General features: G+C 40.1%; 1 long non-coding RNA gene across 1 annotated transcript in view; it reads right to left on the bottom strand.

Annotated features, from left to right (window-relative positions):
- The window catches only part of LOC141922296 (uncharacterized), a 102,152-nt gene extending 91,434 nt beyond the window's left edge, over positions 1 to 10,718 (bottom strand). Inside the window, exon 1 of the long non-coding RNA XR_012622944.1 lies at positions 10,574 to 10,718. This is a non-coding gene — a long non-coding RNA (uncharacterized LOC141922296). The remainder of the gene's footprint in view (positions 1 to 10,573) is intronic.
- Between the last annotated feature and the right edge of the window lie 1,950 nt (positions 10,719 to 12,668).

The raw sequence follows: 12,668 nt of genomic DNA, 5'->3' as shown, positions 1-12,668 counted from the left end.
TCCAACCATTAACCTAACACTGACAGTTCCCAACTACACCATATCCCTAAGCGCTATGTCGACCTGGGATGGGGGGATAAACACCTCCAGGCATGGGGACTCCACCACTGCCCTGGGCAGCCCATCCCAACGCCTAACAACCCGTTCTGTAAAGAAATACTTCCTAATATCCAGTCTAAACCTTCCCTGGCGCAACTTGAGGCCATTCCCTCTTGTCCTATCGCTTATTACTTGGTTAAAGAGACTCATCCCCAACTCTCTGCAACCTCCTTTCAGGTAGCTGTAGAGGGCGATGAGGTCTCCCCTCAGCCTCCTCTTCTCCAGACTAAACACCCCCAGTTCCCTCAGCTGCTCCTCGTATGACATGTGCTCCAGACCCTTCACCAGCTTCGTTGCCCTTCTCTGGACACGCTCGAGTAATTCAATGTCCTTTTTGTAGTGAGGGGCCCAAAACTGAACACAGTCATCGAGGTGCGGCCTCACCAGTGCCGAGTACAGGGGTAAGATCACTTCCCTGTCCCTGCTGGCCACGCTATTTCTGATACAAGCCAGGATACCATTGGCCTTCTTGGCCACCTAGGCACACTGCTGGCTCATGTTCAGCTGGCTGTCAATCAACACCCCCAGGTCCCTCTCTGACTGGCAGCTCTCCAGCCACTCCTCCCCAAGCCTGTAGCGCTGCTGGGGGTTGTTGTGGCCCAAGTGCAGCACCCGGCATTTGGCCTTATTGAAACTCCTACAGTTGGCCTTAGCCCATCGCTCCAGCCTGTCCAGGTCTCTCTGCAGAGCCTCCCTACCCTCGAGCAGATCAACACTCCCACCCAACTTGGTGTCATCTGCAAACTCACTGAGGGTGCACTCGATCCCCTCGTCCAGATCATCAATAAAGATGTTAAACAGGAGTGGCCCCAAAACCGAGCCCTGGGGGACACCATTCATGACCAGCTGCCAACTGGATTTAACTCCATTCACCACAACTCTTTGGGCCTGGCCATTGAGCCAGTTTTTTACCCAGCAAAGTGTGCGATCATCCAAGCCTCAAGCACCCAGTTTTGCCAGGAGAATGCTGTGGGAAACAGTGTTAAAGGCCTTACTAAAGTCAAGATAGACAACATCCACAGCCTTTCCCTCATCCAATAAGCAGGTCACCCTGTTGCAGAAGGAGATCAGGTTTGACAAGCAGGACCTGCCTTTCATAAACCCATGCTGACTGGGCCTGATCATCTGGTTGTCCCGCATGTGTTGTATGATGGTCCTCAGGATGAGCTGCTCCATCAGCTTTCCGGGCACCGAAGTCAAGCTGACAGGCCTGTAATTTCCTGGATCATCCTTCCGACCCTTCTTATAGATGGGCGTCACATTGGACAGTTTCCAATCTGTCAGGACTTTATTTTATCTCCTTCCTACATTTTATCTCCTTCCTATGACATACTAGCATTATCAGTTTTTCTTGTACCTTTCCTGTTCTTTATTCTTTCAACATCCCTGTTTTTCTGCTTCCACCTTGCCGTATGTCTCTCTAAAGTTGTATGACACTTGCCACCTTCTAGTGTCTCCTTTATCTGTTTTGTCTTCCTTTTTATTTCTATTCCCAGTCTCCATTCTCCTTCTTGCTCTCTTTGCCCCAAAGGACTTTTCCTTATTGATTTGTTCAACATCTGATCATTTTCTAACTCATTACCTATTGTAACTCATTATTATTATTATTATTAATAATAATAATAATCATTGTTAGACCTTCCTACCAAGCAGAATAATTTACATTGACATTTTAATAGAATACAGATTGAGATCCAGGTGCAAAGCCAAATACATTTCTACAAGATTAACAGGTTACACTGCATTTGGCATTGCTGGGGCTGCTTCACATAATAGCCAGTACAAGCATGTAATATCACTCTGTTGCTGAAGGCTGACTGAGATTTCATAGTAAATCAATGCAAATTTTTTTTGCTTATTTGATCACAAAGTGGGCTTCCTTGCGAAAGTTTCAGGAGAACTTTATCGAGTTTAACCTTCCTGCCAAATGCCACTGCAGATATGTGGACAGCTAGATTTATTTGGAAAATATGCTATCACTTCAGGAAGTGTTGTAAGACCAATATTCATCGATGCTTAATTATTTCCATAATGCAAAAGACAGGAAGCAGCAACAAGTCCCAGAGTTTTCACTTTAGAGGTAAAACTTCCTGGTTATGTCAAACAGAAGGGGACAGAGACAAAAAGATGGCATATTGAAGGAAAAAATCTCCCTGACAGGGAAAGGCAAATGTAAAATGTTACTTCAGAGCTGATGGCTGACTCCACATATTTGAATCCTTCCTATATAAGGTTTTCCTGTACTTAATTTAGATTATTTATTTCAGAATACAGTCCCTTAAACACATGCATAACAACCATAACCTAAAGTCCCCCAGCATCAGGATTTAATATCAAGTGAGAACTTTTTTTGCTGAATTTAGAGAATACAATTAGTTGGCCCTATTATGCAAAAATAAAATACAATCTGAAGGCTATTTGAAAAAACTTAGGAATGATGTGAAGATGAAGATGGTCAGGTATGTCACCTGGACTTCCATTTTTTTCCATCAGAGATGCAATGCATGGTATCACAGCTCTCACTAAAGGGACAAGTGCTCTGAATCTCTTGAACATCTCATTTCCATTTTGCTGAAGGGTATGCCCTAAAATACTGTATTTTGTATTTTCAAATCTGGCTTGCAGCTTACACTCTGGTACACCTTCGCAGAAGACAGCAACTTTCACTCAAGTCTTCCCCATGGGTTTGGGAGGCACTCCTTCCAGCTGAGCCATTTGCAATGCACAAGGAGAGTCTGCTGCAGATAGGATTTTACCAGTATGTGCAGAAATTTCAAGGCCTGACCCTGGCACTGGCACCTGGCTGAACTCACCCCTCCTCAGAGCCTCTGCCTGCAGGGCAGGGCAGTGCTGGAGAGCTTTTTCTCCTCAGTGCAGCAGCTGCGAAGCAACAGAACTCACAAAGCACTGCAACCCTCCTTTCTGCCTGGCCTTTTCAGAAGCAGTGATAGCTGAGGTGTACACAAAGAAGTATTTCACTGTGTGCTGTGAAGTTGGAAAAATAAGCCTGCAGTCAATCATGTCCGGCCTTGTACTGAAAGCAACTGCCTGGGACTCTCTCTGGCCTTCTGGCAGCATTCCTAATTTCCCTCCATACCTCAGTAACTCATCAGCACCCTGAAACCCATGTTGCTTCCACAAAGAGCCCCCTTGCCCTTACACAGCTTCTGCCAGACAGCCTGACAGGGTAAGTCTGAGCTTTTCTCTACAACAGATAAAATGCTGTCAATTCTAATATAAATTGTGTCCTATTCAAGTACTGTATCAAACACTTGACCGTGTGGGTTCCTCCCCAGTGCTACTCCCGCCTATCCCCTCACAGGGAATTGCTACTAATAGCATTTTTCTAGTTTCTTACCTACTTTTTAGTCTTTGAATGTCTATTGTGGTGCTTTTGCAAATAGTCAGTTTGTAAGAAGAACCACTGACAGGCCCTGCATCAGTTCTCTCTGATATAGAAAACCGAGACAGAGCTGAAGGAGCCAACAATAAACCATATGGTCCTGGAAACCCAGCAGGGTCAGCTGTGGACTTCACTACTAATCAGTGCTGGAAGGGGTAAAAGACTTACTTTTATATACAAAAATGCAAGAATTTTGTGCCAGTCTTCCCCAAATAAAACAACTACATTATACATACTGATAATTTTTGCTTCCAAAATGACCCTTATATATCCAGCATAGCTGGAGGGAAAAAGAGAGAAAATAACCTGCAACATAGATTGAACCAAGGCTCTGGAGATTTAGTGTACAGCTTCTAGTGTAAAGTGTCCTTTAGCAGGAAAGCTGGCTTAAAAAATTCTTGGTTTTATCACCTTTGTAGCTTGTTCCTGCATCTACATTGCATCTAGACTGCATCCTCCTCACAGAACTAATGCAACTTGTAGGGGCATGACCTGAAATCATCCAGGTTACAAAAACCCTCAGGAGGAAAAAAGAAGGCCACAGGAAAACTGGTGCAAAAATTTAATTTAATGACTTTGTTCATCTAGCACCCACTTTTTTTGAGAGGTTATGACATGCAACTCTTCTGGAAAATTCTCTGTGATCTCCAGATAGCTATTGTGTAATTATTCTGTTAGTTAAAGATTATCCTTGAAACCTGCATTCTGTGCAGACAGGCTTTTTTTAAATGACTTGAGAGTAGCATGACTTCTGTAAATAAGTATTAGTTTCCCCATCTGCACACAGGATAAAAGAGGAAATTAACCAAGTCGTTGAAGGCCACAGCGGGAAGTGGTGTCAGGTTTAAGTTTTGAACTCCAGAACACTCTGAATAACACATTTGTCTTCAGACCAAAAGCCTGCATTTCTGTCAATTTATTTGGAAGTTCTGGAATTTCTATCAGTCACTCAGCTCACTCGTTCATTTACCTTCTCTTTAAACAGCTTTCGATTATATACTTTGTGCCTGCCTGCCTGTTTTCCTTCCCTGTAATGAGATGTAGAGACACTACTGAAACTCGCAAGCTCCTTCTCAGAAGGAAAACAGCTTGCAGAAGTTTGAAACATGAGTGAAATGTTTAGCAAGCCCCAAATCATTATCTCTGCAACCAGAGGTCTAAAGGGCAAGGTTATTATCTGTATATTGCAAAATGTTTTCATATATATTTAATAGATTTTGTCAATTTGACCAAGTAAGTGTCAGATAATTAGGGCCAGTCGTACAAAAATGTTGCAGCCATAGTGTAACTTCAGTGACTTTTTAGCAAGTTGAATGTGGAAGAAGATTAGGCAATGCAGAACATTTTTTTTCCGCTGTAATTACCCTTTCCTTCACTACAACTTTACCACAACTTCCTATGGTGTGGAAGGATGCTTTATTATTTCATCTGTTTCCTGTCACATACCACACCTTGGCTTACTTAAAATGTCTCCCTTCTGGAAGCGGGGAGGAGAAAAGGGCCTGCTGGAGGTTTTATAAAGATCCAGGCTGACAGGCTAGACACAGGAAAAATAGCACCTGACTGCTAAGATTTAAACTGCAGCAGTCTAGAGGGAGGCCATCTCGGCGAAAAAAAAAGTGAGACGCAGCATAAACACGAAACCTGTGCAATGCAGTGAGTGACAGATAGCAGTGTCAGCCTCGTCCCATATCACAGGAACAAATGCTGCCACGAGGACTTTCCATGGATTTGTAGCAGCCACATCCGTGTCTGTGTCTGATGGAAAGAAAGTCTTTGCTTGTCGAGACTGCTATCCATTTTGTTTTTCCAGGGTGACCTCCACAACACTGACGGTTCCTGGGCTTGAAACAGTACTTGATACAAAGGCCTGTATAGTTAAATGACATACCATAATAAAAGAATGTAATTTATAAGTGTATAATACAAGAGAGGATTATGGATCACTATACTTCAACAGGAAATTCATGGATATACTTTCCTGACATATCAATTTGGAGCCCATGCCTCGGGATGACTTTTCCCCTCCTTGTTTTTCCTCCAAGCCTGGATGTCCTTTAAAGGAAGCCATGATAAAACTAATTTCTATCATCACCAAGGGCACTGCAGATGAAAAATGAGAATACAAGCTGAAATGAACATAAATATTAGATGCTAAAATATATCACTGTTCAGAATGCAGTAGGGACTGAGCATTGTGCAGTCCTGCGTATATTCTGCAGCTTGTGACAAAATCATTTCTGTTTCTTTCAGGAAGATAAATAGGTCATAGAGTTCAACTATATAATCAGTTCACATGTATAGGGTACAAATCTCAATAAGAAAGTAGCATTTTCTCTTGCTAGATCAATCTTTATGGAAACAAATAATCCATAAGAACTTCCAAACTATGAAATGCAAAATAAGCTGCATCTAACCTCAGAATTAGAATTTAGAAACAAAAATCACAAAATCCTATAACTAAAAAACAAGGAAAGTAAATGAAAGATGAAATTTAAGAGCTTGATTTTCGCAATGATTCAGTATCTATAACATGAAGTGGACCTCTATCAAGTTGTTGTTTAGTACCTCTGAGACTTGAGAGTCTTACAGTTGCACTCAATGAGAAATGATGGCTATCAGGATTTTGTTGTTTTGGATCTAAAAATAAGGCCCTCTCTTCATACTAATTTTAATTAACATTTAAGTCTGGCTATGGCACGTGTATGGGATTGGGTTCCAAGAAAAAAAAAAAAAAATTGAGCTGTGATGTACATGTTTTGCCAAGGAAGATGTATATAAATCATCTATGAGGAAAAAATGTTCCTTTAGTCTATCTTACTCAACTCTCTGCTACAAATATTCTATGTCTTTTCATAACATGATTCAGAAAAAACTCTAAAGAACTTAAATGAACATCTGAAAACACTATTTGACCCATAAACGGACCATATTAGTTTTTTTATTATATAAATTTACTTAAATGTTTTCTGTGGTATAGCAACATACATAACAGATTAGAAGAAAGAAAGTTTGGAATGAGGACACGAATAGCAAAAGTTCCCCATTTAAAAACTCACTATAGTATGAAGAATATTTACACACTTCTGTTTTAATTTGTTTAAGTATAGTTACTCTGGGAGATCTTATCATGTAGGAGAAAATGCAATGATAAGTGTGTTTAAGAAGAAGAAGAGAAAATTTGCGTTATTATTTTCCTTGTGATTTATTTCACTGGTTTCATTATCACTGAAAAGTTTTAGAAAAGGAAGGGGAACTGAAGATCTGTGCCAGCAACCTCAGATTATCCTAAGAAAATGATGTAGGGGGTAACATGCTTAGATGAGTAGCCATGAAGTTCAGCATGACTAGTGATGAGTCTAGGAAGGGCCTTAGTGCAGTATTTTGGATGTATCTGGACTCAGAAATATGGTGAGTGTCCAAGTGCTTAGGTCTAAGCTGTTTCTGTCTGAATAATTTGGTACACAAATACATCTAAGAAATCTGGTCTTTTGCATGAGGCAACTAAGTTCTGCCACTGTTTCCCATGCTGGGCAGCACTTCATATATATTGGAAGTAGAAAGGATTTACCAGAGTAAAGACTATAACTTTGGAAGAACAGTTGTGGTAATGTGAAAAAAGGTGCAGATTCTGGCCCATATTTATAGTTTTTAATGGGACTGCATGACACATTCAGATGAAATAGGAGCTGACAAACCTTCACCCGAAATTTGCTCTGCTGTCGTCTGCAGTCTTGCTTGTGTAGATGATGACTGCAGCCTCAGACACATCAGTATAGCACATTCTGCCAGCTCTGAAATTCTTTAAAAAGTAGAAGTCTACTTGAGCAGAAATTGAGCAAAATGTTTTTAACCTCTCTAGACTGTATAAAAATAATCTCACCCAGACCCTTACCAACTACCTTTTCCCTCTGGGTGTCATGCTACCTGAAGAGTAGGGTTAGATGATTTGGTTCAGAAAATCTTTTGCAAAGTAACACACAGTGTTAAAAGTAGGGATAATAAATTAGGCTAAAAGCAAAATGTGGTAATGGAGAATGATAAATTATGTGACAAAATATGACTATTAATGTGCATAAATTTAGGCATATAAAATAAACCAACCTTAAACTGACATCTAGCTCAAAATTTCATTGAATTAATTCACAGATATTATGTGGACCTGTTCTTTTAGTTTTTAAACCTGTTCCTAGCTGTAAAAAGAATGGAGGGGCTTTTTTTGTAGATTATTACATTACAAGAGTTAAATGGAAAAATTACTCCTAAACTGGTATCCTGTAAGGGAATTTAAATGCAGTGTGGTATGGAAGGTAAATTCTATGCTGTTGTTTGACTTCTTATAACAAGAAGAATTCAATGAAGTTAAAAAGTACCCTCAAATCACATTTGAATGGAGGAAATACATTTTGCCATAACAAGTTGTGTTCACAACATGTATAGCTAGAAGTTCTTGGAAACATATGCCACAGCAATGGCAGATGCCAAAAAAACCCTTCATTATTACTATTCATCTATAAACAAAAATCAGTCAGCCTCCTTGAAATAAAGGAGTATTTAGAAATCATCATTCATCACTAACCCTCATCAACCCAGGTGACTGATAAGTGAGGTTACCTCGGTGTACAAGGTGTAATTACTTGTAGGGTCTTGAGCTGTGATAGTATCTTGCTCTTTAAATAATCTAATAAAATGGCAATTTAAACTGGGCTTGGGTGTGAAAAGAGCTCCAGGCACAGCGATGGTGACCTCTTTGTGGGCACTGGTAGGGAACAAATGAGTGAGCTCATACTTCTGAATACAAAGTCTCAGCAGCAGTCGCTGTGCATCTAACAGAGGGGGCTGCAGGAGTATGTAGGGAAGTTCTTGAGGAGTTCTGGTGCCTGTTTCCTGAGGGCCCTCACTGAACCGTGGTCCAGCAGTGTCATTTCTCAAGAGGCTGTAGACGCAAACTCACACTGACACTGGGATAACCCAGCAGCTGGTTCCTGACAGGAACATAACAAGCACAGAAAACCACTATTTTTACTCCTTGGTTCAATAATAAAGATGCTACCTTCATCCCTCGCCGTTATTGCAGTAACGTGAAGAATCTAGCATTCCCTCTCTATATCTGTTTTTCAGCTTGCATTGCCAAAGCAGGGACTCAACAACAAGGAAGGCTGTTTGCACAAATAATACTAATAAAAAACTCTTAGATCAAGCTGTACTGCTTATTTAGATGTTGTCGGTCACTCTCACTCAACGTCTGTCAGGCGCCTGGACATGTGACTAAGAATGATAAAGACAATGCAAGAGGAAGATCACTAGCTACTGCCATATCTCCCTAAAAGACCCCACCAAGAGCCTGAAACTGATGTGTGTCAGAGTAGACGTCATTAGGGTTGTAACTGAATTAAAGTTGTGGGTAAGAGAAGGGAGATAGGTCCTCAGGATATAGGTAGTTTGCATACAACATGAATACTGAAACACAATGTTTTCCTGCTGATTACTCTCCACACTGTTTTCCCTCCAAGCACCTGAACATTATCAAGTAAAAATTTATCAGTATTGACCGATAAGTGGCTGTAGGTAATAAGCACCTGTATTTTTGAAGACCAGACCTTGGACATTTTCAGATAATTCAATCTCCATGTAACATCAATGAAATCCATAGATTACACAGGGTACCTGTGCAGTCCAAGGTATGAAAAAACCCACAGCAAGCTGGCATCGGGGAAGAATTGTCTTTCAGTAACCCACACAGGGAACACACAGGAAATACACAGATATTCACAGGACTTTCAGAGTTCTCATTCGTAACTTTGGCTATCAAGAACTCTCATTTTTGAAGAGTTAAGATTTTTACCAAAATTTTAAGAAAGATTGAAAAAGAACTATTCATATTCTGTTGTGTGTATAGATATATCCATATTACCTACACAAATGCCTGCAGCTTCGTATGCAAGTAATATGCAAATTAATTTAGCATTGCTGGGATTTGCAATAATTTGTGTGCACTCCTAATTGGAGTGAGGAACAGAAGAATATATCATAACACATTCCTCATGCCTGCAACAAAATGTCAATGTGACAATGTCACTCACACATTAATTGGTTTGCATATTCCTAAATTAAGTACTGACTTTCTGGAGTTGAAAATTCATATATATCTAAAATTTTAATTTGTATACATGTTTCTTATTTTTATCATATTTATATTTAGGACACCCACCCACCATATGTTACAGAGTTTTATTATGTTCATATAAAAATATTTTTATCTATATATTTTCAATCTGCCACTAAAAGAATCACAGTTCTACTTATATGACTCAGAGGGCTGCAATGGAACACACAGCAGAAGGGAAATCAATTATATTCAGGACTTCACACAAAGAGAAATTCTTTAGGAGAAGATAATTTGGTTGACTTTTTAAAGCTCCACTTACTGCTTTTTTACAGTAGCATCCTGAAAAATGTATAGGTTCATTGCATTTCAGAAACCAATTCGTTTTCTAACGAACCACTTCAGACAAGGTAAACACATACATACATTAGTATTTACAATCCAGTATTCCTGAAAACATCAATCTTGATGAGTCCTTCACTCTGCATCTGGGTGGTAACAGTTCATCAACAGAAGACTGACTAATATAAATAAACAAGACAGAAAAAATTGTGCCTAGAAAGTTTCTGTCCTCTTCATCTTGAATCTATGAGAACTGAGTGATAAAGAGCTGGACACAATAAAAGATTTAGCATTGCAAGGAGGGGTTACAGAAAGCATTTGCCTCTCAGTCCAAAACTGCAATTCAAAACCAGACACCAGCTACCAGTCCAACCCGAAGAGACCTATGCTTTCCTTAACCTTGAGTCCCCTGAACACTGAGGGTCGCATGTGCATACATCTGCTTCTGCCGCTCTCCTCAAACAGAGCAGTGAATCCTGCTCAGTACCTCATTACCAAAAGAAGAAGAAGGAAAAAAGAAAGGGTTTGGTGATTTCCTTCAGGCTGTGGGCCTCAGATGGACAAAGGTGCCTCTCTGCAATCCCAGGTAAAGCTACGAACTGACAGAAGGAGTACTTACTTACCCACCATTGAAGTGGTTTTTCTTCATTCTCTCCCTAGCAGCTCTCCCTGTTTGCAGTTCAGCTGGTTTGGATCCAACCCCAAGCTGACCCACTCCTCCCACACTTTCTTCGGGGAGTCGAGGCACTCAGCATATAACTCTCTCTTGGGAGCCAGGATCTGAAAATTTAAATGTTGAAAATTTGACAGTCAAGTCAAGCTTTTTTTTAATTCTTAAAACAAACCCCCCTGATCGATGCAATCTCCTAATTCCTAATATGATCTTTCATGAATATCTTCTTCCTAATATGACCTTCTTTTATCTCAGGTCATTTTGAGCCTACTTTTTCACTGAAAACTTTTGGAGTGATTAGTTTTTAGGAAGTGAGACACTTAAAATATTTTTTTAATAGCAACATTATTTTTCAAGTCTTTTCTGCTCACCTCCCTCCAGCTCCATGTGTCATTCTGAGCAAAAAATAGAAGGACAAAGATGGAATCCATTCTTAATTTAATTTAGGTAATAAATCATTTTATCACAGTTAAACAATGAGAACATGCAGGGGGAGAAAAGCAGCACAGTCCTATTTTAATCAAATAATAGCTCCCTGCCAGGGCTCAGAAACAAGGTGCACATCTGATTTTTGCTCCCAGCTCTTATACATTACTGGTAGTCTCATATTTCAGAGTTTGTGCATGGTTACAGTACATGGAGAAAAAATTTGCTCTGGTAGCATCTGCTCTAAACATGGCAGTTGCAGTAGTGAGAGTGTCATTGACAGGATAGGCGATACACATGGCCAAGAACTGGACTGAAGCTGAAAAGCAAACTTGTGTCCTTCGCAGTGCGAGGAGTGATTTCCCAGAGGACAGGTACTGCAGCATGATAAAAATAACAGTTTCATGAGGGATCCTTAAAAAAAATATTGGCAAGATGAAGATGAAAAAAAAAAAAAAAGAGGGGGAACTTTTCTGGGTAGAAAACAAGATTGAAATTATACCTGTGGTAGGAGGACTAATTTTGAATTTGGTACGTGACAGTGGATGGCTCCCTGTTGCCTGGCCATTTTTGAGGCAGATACAGCACATTTTACCTGCTGCTCTATGCTTGCTCCGAGGACATCTACACCCACTTGCAGGAGTCACATGACTCTTCTTGTCCTTCAAGCATAAAATGGTATGCATGCTATTCAGAGATCAGATGTTGCTGAAATCTGATGAATTAACAGTTTAATTCTGCCAAACTACCCTTGAAGAGACTTTCATTTCATGGAGGTATTTAAAAGGGGTTTTCTGCTTTTGAAATATTTTGTTTGATTAAGAAAAAAGCACTTGCTTTTAAACATCCTTTGCTGTACCAGGACACTTAGCAGCTTCTCCAGTGGGTCCTTACCCTCTGCCCAGAAATCATGTGGCTATCAAACTTTAATGCTATGTTTTGTTTGTATTGAATTTTTAGGCTTCTCTAAGCACTGCTTTATGGTGAAACAACAGTCATTTTGATCTAAGCATTACTGCAGTTTATTACGGATATGCACACTGTGTTCTCTCTTGTTTTCCTTAAAGCAAACCAAAATACTTAAAATTAATTGAAATTGAAATATGTATTTGCTTTTCATTCTTCAAGGAAAAAAGCCCTCTAAGATGGTCTTCCATTAAAAATAAATTGATTTGTTTTGGGGTGCAATATGTTTCTGAACCATGGTTGATTTTCCATGCAAAGAAGACTCATTAAAATGTCTAGGCAGATTTAACTTGAAAAGTAGTACTCCAAAACTTTCTGAAAAAGTACTTAATTTATGTCATTGCTCTTTTGCTCCCCAGAGAAGTAGATAAGCTGCCTTGGTTTAACCCCAGCCGGCAACTAAGCACCACAGAGCCACTCATTCACTCCCTCTCAGTGGGGTGGGGGACAGAATCAGAAGAGTAAAAGTGAGAAAACTCATGGGTTGAGATAAAGACAGTTTAATAGGTAAAGCAAAAGCCGCACACACAAGCAAAGTAAAATAAGGGATTCATTCACCACTTCCCATTGGCAGGCAGATGTTCAGCCATCTCCAGGAAAGCAGGGCTCTGTCATGTGTAATGGTGACTTGGAGAGACAAACACCATCGCTCC

The sequence above is a fragment of the Strix aluco genome, chromosome 4, assembly GCF_031877795.1.
Source record: "Strix aluco isolate bStrAlu1 chromosome 4, bStrAlu1.hap1, whole genome shotgun sequence".
NCBI lineage: Eukaryota > Metazoa > Chordata > Aves > Strigiformes > Strigidae > Strix > Strix aluco.
The sequence above is the reverse complement of the archived record's forward strand: the minus strand, read 5'-3'. Positions and strand labels throughout refer to the sequence as shown.